Below are 22,402 nucleotides of genomic sequence, written 5' to 3'. Positions count from 1 at the left end.
TGCATGTTTACTACTAAGCTTAAGGTCACCTTTAACTCTAGACATATAATCACTCAAGTGTTCAACCATATAAGCATTACATTTCAATTGTCTACCAACATAAGCATTGAACTTTTCTTGTTTAACGATAAAATTATCAAACTCATCCAAGCATTGGCTAGCAGACTTATTACGAGGAATATCACCTTCATCAAATCTATAGAGAGAATTTACCTTTACTACCTGTGTCGGGTTATCAAGACCATGTATTTCTTCAATAGGTGGTAAATTCTTAACATCTTCAGCTTTAATACCTTTTTCTTTCATAGATTTCTTTGCCTCTTGCATATCTTTAGGACTGAGAAATAGAATACCCCTTTTCTTTGGAGTTGGCTTAGGAATTGGTTCAGGAAGTGTCCAATCATTATCATTACTCAATTTATTATTCAATAGAAGTTCAACTTGCTCAACAGTTCTTTCCCTGAAAACACAACTAGCACAACTATCCAGGTGGTCTCTGGAAGCATCGGTTAGTCCATTATAAAAGATATAAAGTATTTCGTTTTTCTAGAGAGGATGATTAGGCAAAGCATTAAGTAATCAGAGGAGCCTCCCCCAAGCTTGTGGGAGTCTCCCTTCTTCAATTTGCGCAAAATTAAATATTTCCATTAAAGCAGCTTGTTTCTTATGAGCGGGAAATATTTAGCAAAGAAGTAAAGAGAATTAAACCATATCTTAGCATCACCCTTTAATGAGAAAGGAAACAATTTAAGAATATAGTAGTAGCAAATTTTTTTCCTCATGATTAAATAGGGTGGCTATACCATTCAATTTAGTAAGACATGCCACAACAGTTTCAGATTCATAGCCATAGATAGGATCAGATTCAACCAAAGTAATTAACTCAGGATCGACAAAGAAATCATAGTCCTTATCAGTAACACAGGTAGGATCAGATTCAACAGTTTCTAGCATTCAGAGACTTTTATTTCAGCTTAGCTAATAGTTTCTTAAGATCATATCTATCATTGCAAGCAAAAAGGTCTCTAGCAGTTTCTTCATCCATAACATAAGCCTCAGGCACAACACGCAATTCATATCTAGGGGGAGAATCTTCATCATCACTTTCATCAATATCATCATTTTCAATAATTTCATTCTCTCTAACCCTAGCAAGTTCTTCATCAAGAAATTCATCTAATGGCACATTATTATCAAGTAGAGAAGTAGTATCATCATAAGCATGATGCATAGCAGAAGTGGCATCATCAATAACACGTGACATATCAGAATCAATAAAAGGTGTAGGTGTCGCAAGTTTACTTAAAACAAAATGTGAATCAAGTGCAGAGCTAGATGGCAGTTCCTTACCTCCCCTCGTAGTTGAGGGAAAGATCTTGGTTCTTTCATCTTTCAAATTGCCATGGTGTTATTTTTGTGCAGAAATAAAAGTTCTCTGAATGACCTGAAACTTCACAGAGTCACGTTTTTTGAATTAATAAAAAATTGGCGAAAGAATCAACAGATGGGGGCCCTCACCCTGTCCACGAGGATGCAAGGCGCCCCCCTGCCTCATGGGTCCTTTGGATCTCGACCAACCTCAACTCCAACTCTATATATTCACGTTCGGGGAGACAAAAATCAGAGAGAGGATTCATCGCATTTTATGATCAGAGCCGCCGCCAAGCCCTATTCTTCCTCGGGAGGGCTGATCTAGAGTCCGTTCGGGGCTCCGAAGAGGGGAATCCATCGCCATCGTCATCATCAACCATTCTCCATCACCAATTTCATGACGCTCACCGCCGTGCATGAGTAATCCCATCGTAGGCTTGCTAGACGGTGATGGGTTGGATGAGATTTACCATGTAATCGAGTTAGTTTTGTTAGGGTTTGATCCCTAGTATCCATTATGTTCTAAGATTGATGTTGCTATGACTTTGCCATGCTTAATGCTTGTCACTAGGGCCCGAGTGCCATGATTTCAGATCCGAACCTATTATGTTTTCATGAATATATGTGAGTTCTTGATCCTATCTTGCAAGTTATAGTCACCTACTACGTGTTATGATCCGGCAAACCCCGGAGTGACAATAGTTGGGACACTTCTCGGTGATGACCGTAGTTTGAGGAGTTCATGTATTCACTAACTGCTGATGCTTTGGTCCGGTACTCTATTAAAAGGAGGCCTTAATATCCCTTAGGACCCCGCTGCCACGGGAGGGTAGGACAAAAGATGTCATGCAAGTTCTTTTCCATAAGCACGTATGACTATATTTGGAATACATGCCTACATTATATTGATGAACTAGATCTAGTTCTGTGTCACGCTATGTTTTGGCTGTTGCATGATGAATTACATCGGACATAATTATCCATCATTGATCCATTTCCTACGAGCTCGCTTCATATCGATCTTTGCTAAGCTACTTCTCCGTTGCCACTGTTACAATTGCTACAAAACTGCTACTATTACTTTTGCCACCGTTACCGTTACTTCCATACTACTTTGCTACTAAATATTTTGCTGCAGATATTAAGTCTTCCAGGTGTGGTTGAGTTGACAACTCAACTGCTAATACTTGAGAATATTCTTTGGCTCCCCTTGTGCCGAATCAATAAATTTGGGTTGAATACTCTACCCTCGAAAACTGTTGTGATCCTCTATATTTGTGGGTTATCACAGACTCCTGGCTCCCGATGAGCGGAGATTTCCATGCACGCCTCACCTCGCGAGGTTCGGTACCATGAGCCATGAAGACCAAGGCCAGGCGGGCGCCAGTGGGCGCAGTGCACCAGTTTCCTCTTTGGTGCTAAGGAGGCAAGCGCAGGCGCGGAGTCCCGTGGAATTAGCCAAAGTTTTCCATTCCCGTGCAACAAGACCAAGACCGCTAGGACGGCAGGACGGATGTCATCACTGAGCCCACCACGGCAACATGACCAAAGGCATTTGCAGGCAAAGACTACTTTCGTCAGGATAAGATGTACTAGTTGTCTCCCTTCACTACAAAAAAATACACTTCCGTGATGATACTTGTTTGTCATAGTAGGTCGCATTTTCTGTTATGCATGTACATCCATGACGATTTTATGACAGAATCCAGATAGTCATACCTGTGCTGTCGTAGAAGTGTTCCATGACATTACCAAAATTATCATCACGGAAGTGTCCACTTCCATGACGATAAATCACGCGTCACAGAAGTGCTTTCGTCAAGGGTGACCGACACGTGACATCCACCATAACGGAACGCCGTTAAGCTACCAGGTCCGGTTTTGGATCCAATAACCCGTTAACAGCCCAGACCAATGGGAAATTTCCACGTGTAAAATTCTGATTGGCCGGAGCAAACACGTGTCAGCTTGTTAGTGGGCTAGACGTCGCCCGTCCATTGCGGGAGACATGCCTATGATACGTCGACACATGGTAGGGTCCAACAGAAGCCCATATAGGTTAAAAAGGCCAGCCCAGTCAATGGCCCGTAGTACTTATTCAGGTACTAGTGGGCCAGCCCAATAACGACATGTTTAATAAAGGCCCATTTACGGCCCGAAGCCAGATCTGGCCCGTTAATTGTTCGCTTAATATTTAGGCCCAATTACAGCCCATTGACTTTTGGCATGTTAGAGGCCCAATGTAGACATGGGCCCATTTTAGCCCGGTGTGTCTTTGGCCTCAGAATGGCCCGTGCTACCCATGGGCCATATATAGTGCGACGCAACATCCGGCCCACTAACGGCCCGTGATAAAGGTGGCAACAGTTCAGCGCAACATGACTTTGGACCTGTTAAAGGCCTGTCGTATAATTCGGCCCATTGATGCCTGTACTAAACTTTTGGCCTCTTAAAGGCCCATGAATCAGTGGGCCAACTAAGGCCCGAGATATGTTTCGGCCTGGTAACGACCCGTTGTATAACTGGGCCCAAAAAGGCCTGGTCTACATTTTAGCCTGCTGAAGGCCCGTCGACGAGTAGTGAAAACTGAGGCCCAACATGCATTTCGGCCTGCTAAAGGCCCATGGTTTCATCTGGGCCGTAACAGGCTAGTAGAATATTCAGCCTGTTAATGGCCCAATGCTACCTGGGTCTACCAAAGGCCCAACTAAAATTTGGGCCGAATATAGGCTAGAGTAAGTTGTGGGCCTGGCGCAAAGTGTGAAGGCCCCAGTCATTCGGTCCCAAGAAAGATGCAGGCCGGCCCAATCGTGGCCCGCTAAAACCCATGCCCGTTAGAGGCGAATGTTTCGGCCTCGTCAACTACATCAGATTTTTTTCCAGATAGCGAATGATGGCAGTAAGTAGTAGGAATTAAGAACAAACCTACTCTATACAATAAAGAAATTGCGGCATAGTAACTAAGAATAAGCCTACACTATACAATAAAGGATTTATGGTATATTACATCCATTGGGCATCGAATTTCGCCACCAGTGATGATAAAGCGCAACAAAGAAGCAGATTACAAAAACTTGGCACCATTGCAGCATAAAAAAATAATACTAAACCGAGACCACTTCCAAGACAGTTCAAGAAAGGTTAGCCTTGCACGAAAACTGCTGTGCAAGCTGCTAAGCAAGGCTGTGAGACCGGCGTAGCATGTCGATCATAGCTTCCAGGTGTAGCTGTTTAGCAATGAGGTTCTCATTGGTGTTCTCTGCAATCTTTCTTAGAGTTAGGACTTTAAGTCGAAGTTGAGTTGTAGAATGCCTTTCTGCTATAACTTGGGACTGAAGAAGTCAAACTGATTTAGATAGGGAATTCTGTGAGCTTGTCTGACTGCTAGTCTCAAGTAACTTGAACACTGCATCAAGGCAAGACTTTGGGGTTGTCTCGCTATCTTCAAGATGTTTTGCCTTCTTTGCTGCAATATATGTTGAGTTTGTCTCACAGCCTTCAGAGACTTGTGCATGCCATGAAGCATATCACCCTGAAACAAGCAGAGAGATGACATGTTTTGCACGTGTATAAACAGAGATGATAACTATGATGTCACTTCCATCCAATTTGAAATTAGAAAATAAAGAGCAAGTTCAAAAATATCAATAGCATAATTTGGCATTGTTCATAGGGAGCTTCACCACACTACTGGATTACCATGTCAACATAACAAGCATGGATGAAGGGCAAAGACAATCATTGTATCTATTTTGGTTAATGTGCATGGCATGTTGTTCATATCATCAGCCACATTAGTAAGATAAAACAGGAGATGACAAGGTGCAAACCTAGGCTGCTTCACCACACACTGGATTATAGGTCCACAAAAACAAGCATACATATAGGGAGTATTGAGCAATGTGCATGGTATGAATAAGGAATTTGGTTTTACAAGTAAAACTTAGAACTTACGGTTCTTGCAAACATGCATTTTGATAGAAACAGCAAACTAAACAGCAATAAACGATATGGAGTATGAGCAAATTAAACATTAGTTGAGGATTAAGGCTTTATAAGGACTGACTTACATTAACATTTAACACCGGCTTTATAATGCCCTTATCCATGTCAAGGGAAGTATAACTCAAGAATTCTAGCACAGAACCTTCTTCATAAGCATTGCCTGTACTCTACATTTTGTAGAGAGTAATTATAGATATGATAATACTGGAAGGGATAGAGGATAATGAAGATAAGATGCAGATTGATGCTACATAATCAACTACTAATCCCTGGAAGTACAAGCGTTACAGGACAAAATGTACTGACAAGAGCAATGGGCTACACTTCTGCACTGGCATTGTCTGTGTATTCTACTTTTTCGTAAGATTAAATATATATCTAATCTTTTTTAGTAAATGGTGGGCGAGGGAGATAAGATGCAGAATGCTACACAATGAACCAATCCCTCTTCCCATAACACAAGAGTGTTTTGAACACTGGTGTACTGTACAAAACATTCTTATATTATGGGACGGAGGGAGTGGTTGTTAATGTAAGTACAGTGATAGACAACGTTCAGTCCTTACAAGAGGACTGCAGAGCTAAACCTCTTCAAAAGCATTGGGTTGATTCTAAATTTATGTAAGAGTCCATACAGATCTTATAAAGTCCAACAAATGGACGATAATGAGGCTAACATGTGCAGTGATGCTATATAACCAAATAACTATGAAAGTAAGTATGGTCATACATGGCAAGAGGTACTCACAAGAGCAATGCAGTGTGTAGTATAGTTGCGAGATTCTGTGGTCCCTTGAGAATGAATGTTCTTCTGCTAACAGTTTTCATAAAAATGAGACATTAAGAGAAATGAAGAAATGTAGTTCAAATTGTGATGTGATATCATAGACAATACCTCATGCTGCAGACGAGACCAATGTGTAACAAGATTATTCCAGTCACCGTCGGATAAATGTAGCATCGGAGACTTTACAGAAATTTTGTTTAGAGGCTTGCCATTGAAGTGCGCTTGCCGCAGGTAGGAACGGTACTTCATCAACAAGTGCTTCAAAAGCGCAACCAACCGTTGCTCGTCTTGACAATCCAGTTTGGTCATCGGCTATTTAAAAGAAATAAATCTTGTGTCTTCTATCAGCAGAAACATATGTAGTAATTACCACGAATAACATTAGTACATTACTTACGCGTAAGTTGTGGAGGAAGACTGGAAATTGTTCTATGTCTGCGGTATAATCTTTCCATGAAGGAAAGATGCGCACAAAGTTCTTGACAACAATATAGGCTTCATCTTCTAAACTGGGAAGAAATGGAACAGGGGTCCTATTTGCTGCAATTGGGGATCTCTCTGGTTCAAAAAGGGATTTGGCAACTGGATTTGGTGTACTCTTTGCTGGAATGGGGGTTTTGCCTCATAGAGCTGGTGCTATGTCAACTGGCATCATCATACTGTTTGCTGCAGTTGGGGTCTGCTGACTTGGGGTATCAGAAAATGACCAGTGTAGTAGGGCTAGAGTCTGCTAGAGTTGGAGTGTTTTGTGGGTCATGTGATATTGCAACTACACCCAATGGGCTATTTGATTTATCAGGTGTCACCACCTTTTCCAAATACTTTGCTTGTGCTCCTCCACGATCAGCAATCGCCCTCTTCCTTTTGAATGTCTGATACACAAGAACACCATTTGAATGGATAAATATGGTATGATGACAGATGGAATATGTACTGAAAATGGATAGGCAGGGCGTATTCACATACACGATGTGTAAACTAAGCTAATGGCAGTGCAACAAAGTATAAGCAATGCAAATCATCAGTTGCAAGATATGTGCGACCAATATAACCTTGGAAAGTTAGAGCAAGCACCTTGATGGGTGAATAAGATAGGGCATCTGCATCTGGCTCCTCCACTAGGGAGCTACATTGACTTACGTCTACCTCTAGATCAAAATAACTGTTAGGATCATAATTTGAGCATGAATCTGCAGGTAGAGATCGTTTGCATTCCATTGCATCCAGACTTGATTTCAGTCCCTTAATGCCAAGTTTGACAACCATGGCATTGTTTTGCTTTATTCTTTTCATGCGCGCAAGCTCATAGTCATTATGATGCTGTTCAGAATCTAAGATTCATGAAAACATAAAAAGTAGTCAGATTATCTATGGAATGCATTGCGGATTCAACTCGAAGAGTGTCTCGCTATAAACCCCTGCATATGCAAAGTTCACCCCCCAACCGTGCTGACCAGACCACACACAGAAATACAAACCCCTTATGTCTCTATAACAGGCAGACACACATTTCAAAACTGAAGTAGGAACATTAAAATCATATCAAATTCGTATTTGAACAAATAAACCAAGGAATTATGAGTGGCATAATGTTTAGCTTCAAGGGTGGAGTGTTGGTAGTGCGACACAGAGCAAGTAGGCAGATTGTATTCCATGTAAAAGGTCGAAGCCTATGTAAAAGCTGGAAATGAAAGTTTCTTTCTATACAATGTAGTGTTCGTTGCCCACACATGATGGAAGAGATCACACAAAGAAATACTATTCACTCATGTCTACGGTTCCAGTATTTTGAAATAGGGTGGTCCAACCTAAAAGAATATTGACAACAAATTTGACAAGGCAAGCATAGATGTAGTGAATCAATCATTTACTTGTGAGCTTACTAGGACAATTATGCAGAATTGTAACTATAGTAAGAGACCGTCCAAAATCTGAATCAAGATGTTTGTCGAGCACTTATTATTTGCAACTAATCGACATGAATAATTGGATATTATATCGAATGAGTAAGAAAGACAAGTAAAATTGTCAACAAACCTGGCTTGTGATATGTCTCCAACGTATCTATAATTTTTTATTGTTCCATGCTATTATATTATCCATGTAGGATGTTTTATATGCTATTTTATATGATTTTTGGGACAAACCTATTAACCTAGAGCCCAGTGCCAGTTTCTGTTTTCTCCTTGTTTTTGAGTTTTACAGAAATGGAATACCAAACAGAGTCCAATTGACGTGTTATGAAGATAGAGCAAAGCCAGACTATATGATTTTGTAGGGATAACTTTCTTTGGCCATGTTATTTTGAGAAGACATGATTACTTTGTTAGTATGCTTGAAGTATTATTACTCTTATGTCAATATTAAACTTTTGACTTGAATCTTTTGGATCTAAACATTCATGCCACAGTAAAGAAAATTACATTGAGAAATAAATGTTAGGTAGCATTCCACATCAAAAATTCTATTTTTATCATTTACCTACTCAAGGACGAGCAGGAATTAAGCTTGGGGATGCTTGATACGTCTCCAATGTATCTATAATTTTGAGTTTTACAGAAAAGGAATACCAAACGGAGTCCAATTGACGTTCCAATTTTTGATGTTTTTTATGGACCAAAAGAAGCCCCTGGACTGAAAGAGTTGGGCCAGAAGAGTCCCGGGCTGCCCACGAGGGTGGGGGGCACGCCCCCCTATCTTGTGGAAAGCCCGGAGACCTGCCTGACTTGTTCCTGATGCCAAAAATTCCTATAAATACTGAAACCTCCAGAAAACAACCGAGATCGGGAGTTCCGCCATTGCAAGCCTCTATAGCCACCAAAAACCAATCGGGACCCTGTTTCGGCACCCTGCCGGAGGGGGGATCCCTCACCGGTGGCCATCTTCATCATCTCGGCGCTCTCCATGACGAGGAGGGAGTAGTTCACCCTCGGGGCTGAGGGTATGTACCAGTAGCTATGTGTTTGATCTCTCTCTCTCTCTCATGGTCTTGATTTGGCACGATCTTGATGTATCGCGAGCTTTGCTATTATAGTTGGATCTTATGATGTTTCTCCCCCACTACTCTCTTGTAATGGATTGAGTTTTCCCTTTGAAGTTATCTTATCGGATTGAGTCTTTAAGGATTTGAGAACACTTGATGTATGTCTTGCATGTGCCTATCTGTGGTGACAATGGGATATTCACGTGATCTCCTTGATGTATGTTTTGGTGATCAACTTGTGGGTTTAGTGCACACGTTTTCGTCTTGGCTCTCCGGTAGAAACTTTGGGGCACTCTTTGAAGTACTTTGTGTTGGTTGAATAGATGAATCCAAGATTGTGTGATGCATATCATATAATCATACCCACGGATACTTGAGGTGACATTGGAGTATCTAGGTGACATTAGGGTTTTGGTTGATTTGTGTCTTAAGGTGTTATTCTAGTACGAACTCTAGGATAGATCAAACGGAAAGAATAGCTTCATGTTATTTTACTACGGACTCCTGAATAGATCAATCAGAAAGGATAACTTTGAGGTGGTTTCGTACCCAACAATAATCTCTTCGTTTGTTCTCTGCTATTACTGACTTTGGATTGACTCTTTGTTGCATGTTCAGGGATTGTTATATGATCCAGTTATGTTATTATTGCTAAGAGAACTTGCACTAGTGAAAGTATGAACCCTAGGCCTTGTTTCCTAGCATTGCAATACCGTTTGTGCTCACTTTTATCATTAGTTACCTAGCTGTTTTTATATTTTCAGATTACAAAAAGCTATATCTACCATCCATATTGCACTTGTATCACCATCTCTTTGCCGAACTACTGCACCTATACAATTTGCCATTGTATTGGGTGTGTTGGGGACACAAGAGACTCTTTGTTATTTGGTTGCAGGTTTGTTTGAGAGAGACCATCTTCATCCTACGCCTTCCACAGATTCATAAACCTTAGGTCATCCACTTGAGGGAAATTTGCTACTATCCTACAATCCTCTGCACTTGGAGGCCCAACAACGTCTACAAGAAGGTTGTGTCGTAGACATCAATCTCTTTTCTGGTGCCGTTGCCGGGGAGGTGAGTGCTTGAAGGTATATCTTTAGATCTTGCAATCGAATCTTTTAGTTTCTTGTTTTATCACTAGTTTAGTCTATAAAAGAAAATTACAAAAAAGGGAATTGAGTTTACCTCATACGCTTCATCTTTTTAATATCTTCTGTGAGAATGATGGAAAGGAACATTGTGCTCAAGTGCTAGAAGAAGAAGTCTATAAAATGTTTGACACTAAATATTTGAATGATGAGCATGATTGCAATGTTGTTAGTATGAATTCTTTGAATACCCATGATGCCAATGATATGCAAAGCCACGAGCTTGGGGATGCTATGTTTGATGAATATGATATTTTTTGTCCCGCAAGTTCTGATGAGCAAATTTATTATGATGAAAGCATGCCTCCTATTTATGATGATTATATTGATGAAAGTGGGTTTGGAAGAGTGTCAACTTTAGGAAGTAATTATCCCACTATTTTGGAGGATGTTTAATATTATTGTGATAATTATGAAAGTGGATTTGCAGAGGTCATGACTTTATTTAGTGATCTTGGTAGGCGCTCCGGCATGGTGGAGGACGGTGGCGATGGATGGGGTGGAGGATGGTGGCGATGGATGGGGTGGCGGACGGAGGAGGCTGGTGTGGGGAACATCCTTTTTTAGCTAGAACAACATCCTTTTTTAGCGAAGCTACTACAACATCTTGGCCCTTTCCGATGCGTGCCACTTATGGTCCATCTATACTACTAGTATTGTTGAATGCACATTCAGCCCGATTGACATATTTGTAGGTCTATCACAACAATCAAAATGAAATGTCTCCGAGTCTGATCAATTAATACAGACTTGTGCTCAAATAAATTACAAACCTAAAAACAAAAAAACAATTATTACATGATCTCTAAAACATCATGCCTAGCCAGGGGCGTTAAACTTTAGCGCTTGTTGGGAGGCAACCCATTTTATTTTTGTTCTTTGCTTTTTGCTCCTGTTTAGTAATAAATAATTCATCTAGCCTCTGTTTATAGGTCGTCTTATGTTTTAGTTAGTGTTTGTGCCAAGTAGAACCTTTGGGAAGACTTGGGTGAAGTCTATGCGATCTTGCTGTGAAAAATAGAAACTTTTGCACTCACGAGATTAGCTGCCATTTTTTACTGGAGAGTGATTTTAGGTTGATTTTTTGAATATGATTAATAGACAAATTACTCAGGTCCACCAATTTATTTCAGAATTTTTGGAGTGGCGTAAGTATTCGAATGATACAGATTACTACAGACTGTTCTGTTTTTGACAGATTCTGTTTTCGTTGTGTTGTTTGCTTATTTTGATGAATCTATGAGTAGTATCGGAGGGTACAAACCATAGAGAAGTTGGAATACAGTAGATATTACACCAATATGAATTTAGAATGTGTTCAAAACAGTACCTAAGTGGTGATTTATTTTCTTATACTAACAGAGCTTACGAGTTTTCTGTTGAGTTTTGTGTTGTGAAGTTTTCAAGTTTTGGGTAAAAATTCGATGGACTATGGAATAAGGAATGGAAAGAGCCTAAGCTTGGGGATGCCCAAGGCACCCCAAGGTAAAATTAAAGGACAACCAAAAGCCTAAGCTTAAGGATGCCCCGGAAGGCATCCCCTCTTTTGTCTTTGTTCATCGGTAACTTTACTTGGAGCTATATTTTTATTCACCACATGATATGTGTTTTTCTTGGAGCGTCATCTTGTTTGATTTTGTTTTGCTTGATGTTTTATAAAGTACTTAAGATCTGAAATCCTTAAATGTTAGAGAGTCTTCGTATAGTTGCATAATTATTCGACTACTCATTATGCTTCACTTATATCTTTCGGAGTAGTTTGTCATTTGCTCTAGTGCTTCGCTTATATCTTTTTAGAGCACGGTGGTGGTTTTATTTTATAGAAATTATTGATCTCTCATGCTTCACTTATATTATTTTGGGAGTCTTTTAGAACAGCATGGTAATTTGCGTTGGTTATAAAATTAGTCCTAATATGATGGGCATTCAAGATGGGTATAATAAAAACTTTCATATAAAGTGCGTTGAATACTATGAGAAGTTTGATTCTTTATGATTGTTTTGAGATATGAGGATGGTAATATTAGAGTGATGCTAGTTGATTAGTTGTGAATTTGAGGAATACTTGTGTTAAAAGTTGTGATTCCCGTAGCATGCACGTATGGTGAACCGTTATGTGATGAAGTTGCAGCATGATTTATTTATTGATTGTCTTCCTTATATGTGGAGGTCGGGATCGCGCGATGGTTAACTCGTGCCAACCCTTCTCCTAGGTGCATGCGTGTAGTACTTTGTTTTGGTAACTTGTAGAGTTTTGCAATAAGTATGTGAGTTCTTCATGACTAATGTTGAGTCCATGGATTATACACACTCTCACCCTTCCACCATTGCTAGCCTCTTTTGTGCCGCGCAACTTCCGCCGGTATCATATACCCACCATATACCTTCCTCAAAACAGCCACCATACCTACCTATTATGGCATTTCCATAGGCATTCCGAGATATATTGCCATTCAACTTTTCACCGTTACGTTTATTATGACACGTTTCATCATTTTCATATTGCCTTGCATGATCATGTAGTTGACATCGTATTTGTGGCAAAGCCACCGTTCATGATTCTTTCATACATGTCACTCTTGATTCATTGCACATCCCGGTACACTGCCAGAGGCATTCATATAGAGTCATATTTTGTTCTAAGTATCGAGTTGTAATTCTTGAGCTGTAAAGTAAATAGAAGTGTGATGATTTCCATTATTAGAGCATTGTCCCATGTGAGGAAAGTATGATTGAAGCAATGATTCCCTCACAAGTTGGGATGAGTCTCCGGACTTTATGAAAAATAAAGGAGGCCAAAGAAGCCCAAAGAAAAAAATAGGCCAAAGAAGCCCACCAAAAAAATATGAGAGAAAAAGAGAGAAGGGACAATGTTACTATCCTTTTACCACACTTGTGCTTCAAAGTAGCACCATGATCTTCATGATAGAGAGTCTCCTATGTTGTCACCTTCACATGCTAGTAGGAATTTTTTCATTATAGAACTTGGCTTTTATATTCCAATGATGGGCTTCCTCAAATTGCCCTAGGTCTTCGTGAGAAAGCAAGTTGGATGCGCACCCACTTAGTTTCTTTTGATGAGCTTTCATACACTTATAGCTCTAGTGCATCTGTTGCATGGCAATCCCTACTCACTCACGTTGATATCTATTGATGGGCATCTCCATAGCCCGTTGATACTCCTAGTTGATGTGAGACTATCTTCCTCCTTTTTTGTCTTCTCCACAACTACCATATTCTATTCCACCTATAGTGCTATGTCCATGGCTCACACTCATGTATTGTGTGAAAGTTGAAAAAGTTTGAGAATACTAAAGTATGAAACAATTGCTTGGCTAAAACCGGGGTTGTGCATGATTTAAATATTTTGTGTGATGAAGATAGAGCATAGCTAGACTATATGATTTTGTAGGGATAACTTTCTTTGGCCAAGTTATTTTGAGAAGACATGATTACTTTGTTAATATGCTTGAAGTATTATTACTCTTATGTCAATATTAAACTTTTGTCTTGAATTTTTCGGATCTGAACATTGATGCCACAATAAAGAAAATTACATTGAGAAATATGTTAGGTAGCATTCCACATCAAAAATTCTGTTTCCTAGCATTTCCATACTGTTTGTGCTCACTTTTAACATTAGTTACCTTGCTGTTTTTATATTTTCAGATTACAAAAACCTGTATCTACCATCCATATTGCACTTGTATCACCATCTCTTTGCCGAACTACTGCACCTATACAATTTGCCATTGTATTGGGTGTGTTGGGGACACAAGAGACTCTCTGTTATTTGGTTGCAGGGTTGTTTGAGAGAGACCATCTTCATCCTACGCCTCCCACGGATTGATAAACCTTAGGTCCTCCACTTGAGGGAAATTTGCTACTGTCCTACAAACCTCTGCACTTGGAGGCCCAACAACGTCTACAAGAAGAAGGTTGTGTAGTATACATCAAGCTCTTTTCTGGCGCCGTTGCCAAGGAGGTGAGTGCTTGAAGGTATATCTTTAGATATTGCAATCGAATCTTTTAGTTTCTTGTTTTATCACTAGTTTAGTCTATAAAAGAAAATTACAAAAAAGGGAACTGAGTTTGCCTCATACGCTTCATCTTTTTAATATTTTTCATGAGAATGATGGAAAGGAAAATTGTGCTCAAGTGCTAGAAGAAGAAGTCTATAAAATGTTTGACACTAAATATTTGAATGATGAGCATGATTGCAATGTTGTTAGTATGAATTCTTTGAATACCCATGATGCTAATGATATGCAAAGCCACAAGCTTGGGGATGCTATGTTTCATGAATATGATATTTTTTGTCCCCCAAGTTTTGATGAGCAAATTTATTATGATGAAAGCATGCCTCCTATTTATGATGATTATATTGATGAAAGTGGGTTTGGAAGAGTGTCAACTTTAGGAAGTAATGATCCCACTATTTTGGAGCATGTTGAATATTATTGTGATAATTATGAAAGTGGATTTGGAGAGGTCATGACTTTATTTAGTGATCTTGGTAGGCGCTCCGGCATGGTGGAGGACTTTGGCGATGGATGGGGTGGAGGACGGCAGCGATGGATGGGGTGGCGGACGGAGGAGGCTGGTGTGGGGATGGTGTTCTATGGCGGACGGTGTATGAATGGGAAAATGGAGGGATAGGTATGGTGAACCATGTTTTTGGGACGCACCTGTCTGAAATATGTTAAAGTTACGAACTTAGCCCCTGTTTAAAATTTGGATGTCTTGACGGTTGGGGATAGGACGGTAATCTCGCATCTCGCCAATATTTTCCCAGAGCGACTTCAGGCGAGGAGAGGGTGTTTGGCGCCCATGGTTGGTGCCCATGGTGTATGAACGGGGCTGATAGGTGGGGCGGCTGTGTCACATCTGAGCGAAGTTACAAACCTGCCCCTGTTGAAAAATATTTGCCTACATCGATTTCGGCCGAGTCGAGTTTGTTTTGCCGCCCACCATGTATGAATGGGGAAATGGAGGTAGAAACATAGGTCTTTCGGACGAGCTTGAATCAAATGCGTTTTTTCGCCCATGTTTGGCGCCCACCATGTCGGAATGGGCTCAGAGACGGCCGTGTCACGTCTAATTGAAGTTACTAACCTACCCCTATTGAGAGCAGTGTAAGTCGGGCCGATGGATTGTCCGTGTAATGGGTAGACAGTAATTTCCATCTCCCAAACACTTGGCTTCGGGAAGCCAACATGGTGGTGGACATTTTTCTGCTTCTTTCAATTTTTGGGACAATAAGCATCCACGTTTACCCTGGCAACTAAATTCGAATCCATTTTGTATTCCTATACGAATTTTTATAAATCATTCTATGTGTTTTTATATATCTTCAAAAGCACGACAAATATGTATTCCACTGTCATATATGAATATGATTTACAAATGCCGATATTCAAATTCAGAAGCTAGAATCCAGTTTAAGGTGAATTCGAATATTTGGAACACTTTATGTCCAACTTAAATGTCACACGCAGCATAATGTGTACTCCCATTTAGATATGTACACACGCGATGTATCAAGATTCAAATACCGAGTCAATCAACCAAGAATGTAAATACCTAACATACATATAAACACTTATAGAGTATATGGATGAATAATATCAACTAACATACATAATCCATGCCGTTGTACTTTTTTTGGCTAGAACAACATCCTTTTTTAGCGAAGCTACTACAAAATCTTGGCCCTTTCCGATGCGTGCCACTTATGGTCCATCTATACTACTATTATTGGTGAATGCACATTCAGCCCGATTGACATATTTGTAGGTCTGGCACAACAATAAAAATGAAATGTCTCTGAGTCTTATCAATTAATACAGACTTGTGCTCAAATAAAATTACAAACATAAAAACAAAAAAACAGTTATTACATGATCCCTAAAACAAATGGTTTGATTGATTACATGAACAAACAACAAAAAGGTTATTCAATGATGGAAACAACATTTCACCTATGATTTACCAAGTGGGAATTTAATTTCCTTTTTTCCTTCAGGACCTTAACCATGCGGTCAGTCTCAGCTTGCTTCGTTTTGAAATCCACCAAATATTTAATGGTTGTCTTTAGTACTGCTTGTGATTGTGTTGTTTGCTTCCTCAACATGTCAACTTCATCTTTAAGTGCAGAAGCAGAATCTCTTTCTACCACTAGTTTATCATCTAGAGAATCAGCCGTTGGTAATTCATAATGCACGATTGGGCCGGTGCCACTGCTATGGGATGATACAACGTCCATGGGGACCTCACTCTTTGATCTTGGGCTAACCTGTTTGCCATTAAAGTTCCGATTGGATTCAGAAAATTTGAAGTTAGCAAAACATCTAACTGGGAGTTATAACAGCAAACTAGTTACACAAACAAGGAATTAAAGAGTTTCAATTGGATGTTAAAAAGTAGTTATTAGCATCATTGTAACCGGTTGTTGCAGCAGCAAAGCAGTTAAACAAACAAGTAGCTATTTAAATTCAGGAAAACAGGTAATTCTTAACAGTAAGTATCAAACACATAGATAGGCGTTGTATATAATAGGATTAACATGCTAGGGCATTATGTAATCAGTAGCAAACTAAATTAAACCAAGCAACGTAATTGAACAATTTTGCAATAAGTGGCTAACTAAAATTCCGAGAAGCATGTAACTGAACTTATGCTAGCTCTTTGTACAGGAACACTGCAACTTCTTTTTTGCTTACAAGGTTCTACGAAGGAGTCCCTGGCATCAATTGCTTGGATACACAGTCCCAATACATCTTTCTTCCCACACTGCATTGCGAATGGTTAATCTGGTAAGATGGTGCGTCCTTGATATGTTATATGAGGACATGTAGTTAGACTAGTTGTAGCCACACACATCACACTGGCTTTTACTGTATATTTCATGCGATTACATTTGGCATATCGAGATCTAAGCAATCTACAATAGGATGAAAAGACTGACATCCTTCACATTATTGGCGAACACAGTTCATAGAAACAAGCAATTCAACCATTCTATGGGTAAATCAAAAGCGCCACTGGAATATTTTTCACTACCCCAATCATACACGCAAAAAGGGGCGACGCCACCATAGGGGCTGGTATACGCGGCCGCCTCGGGTGGCTGGAAAGTGTGCGCCTAGTTTGAGTCGTCCAGGTTGGCCCAGGCTAGTTTTGTTCGTACCAACGCACGAGCAGGCAATGTAAAAAATGAAGAAAAATGTTTCAATTTGGATGGGCCAATAACATAAGTGCAAGGCAGGCCCTATAGCAGGCTCGCGGCCCAAACGAGTGCCTCCCATATCGACCGACAGTAGGAAAAATCCCAATCCGTTCGCTCCAGCCTCCAGTCCGGGTCGCCCCTAACCTAGTCGCTGCTTGACAGACCAACACAACACTTCCTCACGTCCTCATTGGAGGGCGGTCGCCGGGGCTTCAAGCGAACGGAAGGACAAGAAGATGAAGATCCAACCCTGGGTGTAGCATGCGTGGGAGGCAGCCGCGGCTGCACGGACATGGCATCGAGCTTGCGCATACGGACAGTCGTAACTTGCAAGAGTAGCATGCACAACAAGCAGGTACATCACATCCCTGATTATATCTAATTCAACTATTCAATTTATGTCCAATAGTTAAACCTGGCGGTGTTGTAAAACTGCTTGTATGTAGGGAATCTATGAGAAAATGAAACCAATTTCTTCTTATTTTATAACTCCCCCAATCAATACTGAACTGACTGAATCTGATGTATCTAATCAAGTTTCCAGTGAAAACATACAAGCTCATGTTGTTCTTGAGCCTGAAGTGTCTAATGAACATACTGCTAATGAAGGATTTGATGCAAACATTTTACATGCTCCTGGTGATGAACATATAGTGTCTAATGAGGGATCTAATGCAAGCATTTTGCAAGCTCCCATTGCAGGATTTAGTGTCTAATGATGCTCTGCTATGTTGAGAGAGACATAGAGATTTGCAAGCATTGATGACAACCAAATTATAGTACATTTTCATGGCTTGAGGAAACGTCGAGACCATCTACCAGAAAGTCCCCGTATCATGACAACGTAGCATCAATACTTTTCTAATATGTTGTTTGAAACTATTGGCATACTTCTGCAGGATAGATATATTGATATGCAGTTTGCGCACTGGTTATTTTCAGCCAGAAAAAAAATAATCCAAGCAGGTACAGACCATGTTTGTAGTCCTTGTACACGATGTTGCATTTTGTGTTTTTTGGTGCTTGCATCATTTAGTGTTTTATAGTCTGAACTACTTTGGATCATTAGCTGGTTTTCAAAGTGCATGTAGCTTCACATTTCTCAAGTTATGTTGATTTCCGGAGTGCAAGTGCCTTCGTATTTTTTAAGTTAAATGTTCGCCCGTGGTAACTTGAATTCATGGATCCGCCACTGCACACAAATCATACAGGCATGCCAGTACGAATTAAATGAAATGCAGGGACTTACGCTAGCTCGTTGTATAGGCTCACTGCAGCTCTGCTTGCGCTTGGGATGTTCCATGTACAAGTCCATGTTACCACTTGCTTGGATGTGCAGGCCTTGTGCTCCTTGCATCCCCCTCTACATTTTTGACATAGCAAATGGTTGATCAAATTAGAGGACTCGACCTTGCTGTTGTACGGGAGGACAAATACTTACAAGGTTATACGGGTGTGCAGGATGTGTACCAGATCCCGTAGCACCGTCATGCTTCGCTAAAAAGTGGTTTTGCTTGTTTCAGATGATATCTCTAGAAGAAATAAGAACTAAAGTCAGAGTTGCGTAGGCGTGTAAGCTAAGAGAGCAGTGAAAGGATATCCAAACATCATTGGAACAGTGCACAAGGGAGTGATGTGTGGATACCTAGTTCGGGCTGGCGTTTGGGCATGCTCGCCTAGCTAGAGTGTGGGTCAGTTCAGAGCCATTGAGGGTGATGCGCTGGCGTTGGCTGGCCGCGCACGGATGCAGATCTTGAGTGGCAGCGGAGCGCTACGATGCGGTGGACGAGACTGTTGGTGAAGCCCCAATGGCCTCGGGGGGTGGAGGTGCGACGATGTGCTCGGTGAAGTAGCCCTGGTGAGGTGGGAGACGGCGTCGGTGAAGCGCACCTAATGCGGTGGAAGTCGGTGTCTATAAGGCACGTCGGTTGCGGCGGCCGACGTTGTCGGTGGACCACCCGGTGCGGTGGACGAGGGCGTAGATGAGGTAGCTCCGGTGCGGTGGTGAAGCGCGACCGTTGTCTTCGTCATCGTCGTCCGGCACAGAGGTGGGGAAAGAGAAGAGACGAGGGGCGATTGGAACTTTGCTTGGGTTGGCGGCGAATTAGGGATTTGAGCAATCTGGGCGCGGAAGGGGACGGTGGAGAAGGGAGGTTTTGCAGGGCTGGAATTGGGCCCGCCAGATATTTCAATCCAAAACATGGAAGTGCAAACTTATTTTGTCGTCGTCCTTTTTTTTCATGGGGAGGGGAGAGGGAGGGAGGGGGTGGGTGGCTGTGTTTTCCTTGCAAATAATTAGTCATTTGCAAATGAATCTTCGTCCGACACACATGACCACCACGACACGACCCTGGTCTGCCTGGTGCGCCTACATTTGATAATGCAAACGAATCTTCTTTCATTTGCAAAAAAATCTGTATGTATTACCATGCCTGTGTTTTCCTTGCAAATAATTAGTCATTCAAAATGGGATACTATAAATTAATTAATGAGGAGTTATTTGAAAAAAATTCGAAATGGTATCCATGTTAACATGGATTAGAGTGTGTGTCACATAATTAGTTATTTGAATTAGAGTGTGTGTCACATAGCGATCTCCAATTCTAACGTGGATTTCACATTTCACTGTATCCACGCTACTTTTTTAATACAAATTCATATGTATATGATGAACACCATGGTAATGAGAAACTTTTTGGATGGATTCAATCATATGACCTACAAAATAGCACAGCAATCAAGTCAATGTCAACTTTTCCAAACCTAGTATGGCACGAATTCGAAACAATTACCCATATGCATGGTCCTCAGTTCAAATCTTACAATGTACACCGAATTGCAACATCAAAATTTAGTCTCACACTATATACATTCAAATGTTGTTTCTAGCCCCCCCGGCACACACGGTTTCTCCTAACCACCTTAGGAAGCTATCGGTTTCCGATACACGTTCATTCTTTCCCTCCATGTTTCGATCTCTAACTCTCTCAACTACACAACCCCCTTTTCCCACTCTATTAAAAAATGTATTTACCTCACACACCCGCCATTGCACCCCATGCCGAGCTCTCTCTCTCTCTCCCTTCCTCCCACCCTCTCGCGCTAGATACATGCATTGCCTATCTAGCCCCCCAACCTCTCATGCGCACGCATGCACGTTGTCTATCTAGGTCACTCCCTAGAGACTTTCGCACTCTTTCTTCCGCACGGAGGGCCACACTCGCTCAATCTCGCTCTCTTTATCCAAGTCTCAATTAACCTCGTTTTCTTTTACACACAAATGATATATCTCCCTGTTCGGGCCTCGATCGACACACTCTATACTCTCTCACGCAGATTGTCTATCTACGTCAGTCCATCCAAGCCACCCCCACTCTTTCGACCTCATGGCAGGCCACGCTCACTCAGTCTCTCTCTCTCCCTCTCGGTCTCTCTCTCTCTGTGTGCATGTGTGTGTGTGTGTGTGTGTGCGTGTGTGTGTATGTATGTCTCGATGACCTCGCTCTTTCTCGGACACAAACGGTATATCTCCATGTTTGAGCCCAATTTGACATATTCATATTGTATACTCTCTCACGCACATTGTCTCTCTAGGTCACTCTCTCCAACCCGTCTCACTCTTTCGATCGCACGACGACCCATACTCGCTCAATCTCTCTCCCTTTATCTATGTAATCAATTGACTTTGCTTCCTCCCACACACAAAATATATCTACATGTCTGTGACTGGATCATCTCTCAAGCTCTATCTTACAGCCCTCACCCTTCCCAAAAGCTCAATTGGACAATATTTCTCCAGAGCATATATACCTTTTCAATGAATGCCGGACCACACTCACTTTGTCTCTCTATCTATATGTATCTCGATTGACCTTGCTTTTTCACGCCGTATCTTCCACACATTGAAGCTACCTATCCATCCCTCACAAAGCCGGAGCTATTTACATTGCGAGGGGGACTCCAACCTTGGATTAATTTTTGTACGCATTTATTCCGGTGGGTTTAGATTATATTTTCGTAGCATTCGGCCCACAACTACTCCAAACACCATTGCAACCCCCGCACCTCCCCCAGTTGATTTCCCTCTGGCTCGGTCATCGCTCTCTCACACGTCCTTTCTCACCTTTAATGTCGCACCATGGTATTATTACAAAAAAAATCTGTTGTTCTCTTTAATTATTACAAATAATCTACAAAACTACACATCGATAGTCCACTTGGAATGGAACAAATTTCTACCAACAAACTAAAGTGCTACAAACTACACACCGAGGGGCCCACCTGTAATGAAACAAATTTGGACCCATATACAAACTAAAAAATAAAGGACGAGGATCGAACATGCGACCAAGGCCTTCAAGCCGCATGTCAATAGGCAATATACGTAGAACAACAATGTTTGTTGTACCCCCCCCCCCTTTGTCCATATAATGTTTTTATATTACCCCAGCCCATTTAATGGATAACATGTAATATTATTGTTAGTACATTAGTGGGACCGACTCGTTAGGACGTACTATTCGCCTTCACTTACTGGTGGGTTCTATGTGTTCTCTCTCTCTCTCTCCTCCCCTTCTGCGTTTAGACGCACGGGCAAACACGAAGAACTCGCGGGCGATGTTGCCGTTGACCATATGTGGACGCGTTTACAAGTTACGGCACCAGTTGCACGTACTAGTAACACTAGTCAATGTGTATGTGCAATGCACATTAATTTGGAAGTATATTAAGTGCATGCGGATATTAAGTAGGATATTATTTCCGTGTTATTATGTGATTAGCACTATTTTTGGCATGAAATTAACTGCATGCTAAACGTGTTGAGCGCTCGACATTGAAGCACTCTAGGTCGTTGGATGAGATATGTGGATTGATGA

Source organism: Triticum dicoccoides, chromosome 4B, assembly GCF_002162155.2.
Source record: "Triticum dicoccoides isolate Atlit2015 ecotype Zavitan chromosome 4B, WEW_v2.0, whole genome shotgun sequence".
In the NCBI taxonomy this organism is placed as follows: domain Eukaryota; kingdom Viridiplantae; phylum Streptophyta; class Magnoliopsida; order Poales; family Poaceae; genus Triticum; species Triticum dicoccoides.
The sequence above is the reverse complement of the archived record's forward strand: the minus strand, read 5'-3'. Positions refer to the sequence as shown.